Genomic DNA, 1,883 nt, shown 5'->3' on the forward strand with positions numbered 1-1,883 from the left:
TTAACCCCTAGTGTTAGCAGGAGGTGTATTTTTCAGAAGGAAACAAAAAAAAAAAGAAGCCTATTACCTGCAGTGGCTGATCGGAGACTTGCCTTTTTTTTTTTCCTGAGTTACCAAGGAAGACAAAGGAGTCCACTTTTACCAGAGCAGCAGAAGCCTAGCCTTCACCATCTAGTGGTGGATCATAGTTAAAGCTGTGTTGCCATTTATTCTTACGGGAAGGGAATTGTGACCAGAACAAAATCAACCTGGGTTACGGGAGGGAAACTGTTTTAAAGTGTTATAACCAGGTGAATGTAATTATTGAGGTTTTTTGATGCAAGTGGGACCACCCAGTGTGTTGGAATTATTCACCTAATGTTGCAGTCATAAATTTTATTCAAATTGTCAGTTTTATTGTTAACTATTGATATTATATTTTTTCTTTTGATTAATAATTTCTTTTTTTATATCTAATTTTATATAATAAAGAAGCCATTGTGTTTACTGGGTTTTGAGTACATTCTTGGGTGGTCAGGGGGAGGCACACACCCCTCCACAGGACACCTCAGTCAGCAGACCTGCCTGATGGGGATTCCCAGGGTTACTGGCACCCTGAGGATCCAAAATCCGGCACATCACCCAGCCTAGCGTACCGGCATGAGTTACATGTGACTTAGACCATCTTAGATTGTGAATTTGTCTTCTAGTTTCTGCTTTAAATGTTGTTCTGTTTTTGAGATTTTAATTCAAAATGAATGGGCAAAAAGCAAAAAAACAGGGAGGAAAAATAGAACCCTTTTCTTGAAAATAACAAAAGGAACCATCTCCCCAGTAGTTGTGGTGATACTTAAAATAGCACACATGCTAAAATGTTACCTAAAATAAAATAAAATCTGTAGTGCCGAGTAAAGAATGGTAAACAACATGGGTTTAGTTTGCAATATAAATAATATTTGTCTACATCAACTTCCTCTCTCTTGTTGTTTATAATTCATTCCTTAAAGTGATCCTCTGAGAATTTTCAGTTTAATTGCTCTCTCTAGCAAATGGTGTTATATAGTTTGAAGTGACAGGTGGTTATAAGCTAATAAAACACATTCCCTAGACCACAAGTTTAAAAGCTCCATGCAAAATGAAGTAAAATGGCTTTATTTTGTATTTTGACAGCTTTTAATCCTCAGTGGGCAGTTATTCACATTGTCCAGGCATCTGAGAACTTTGCTAATATCACATGGTTGAGAGGAAAATACTCAAGACTTAAGGCTTCATCAAATTTGTCAAATAATTCTCCTCATTGCAGATTTTCCTTTGCATGGACAGACAGCACTTGGAAGTGTTGCTTGCAAAGACAGTAGATGGTAGTGATTTGCACAGAAAGGTTGAATGGGTCCAATGAACATTTGGAGAATTCTGAAATAGTTGCTGCTTGGGATTCCTACAGTGCTATAGACTAGGTATTTTACTTTATCAGTCTCTGAATTAACTCTGTACTGGTAGGTACTTTCACCTTCAATGGCCGCAAATCTGTACACCATATTGACAAGTTGAAACTCTAACATCCTCTAAAATGACCTTCAAGAGCATATGGTACTATTCTACCTTGTACAGTTAATTTATCTTCCAATTGGACATTGCTTAGTTACACGAGGCCAGTTACAGAGAATGGAGATTTAGTATGTTGATAGATGGGCAAGTTAAAGGAGATCAAGTAGTAGCAAATATAAAGTAAACAAGAATTTCTGTGGGAAGTATCCTAACTTGACAGACTTTCTTCATGGCTCTTCACATTAGTTGCCTTTAATAACGTTGTGAGGCAGGTTATTCTAGAAACTATGAAGACTGAGTTGTTTGGGATAGATGAGGGTTTTGCTTTTTGTAATATGGAAAAAAACCAGTAAGAA

This window comes from Gavialis gangeticus, unplaced genomic scaffold (assembly GCF_001723915.1).
Source record: "Gavialis gangeticus isolate Ggan-Ray unplaced genomic scaffold, GavGan_comp1, whole genome shotgun sequence".
NCBI lineage: Eukaryota > Metazoa > Chordata > Crocodylia > Gavialidae > Gavialis > Gavialis gangeticus.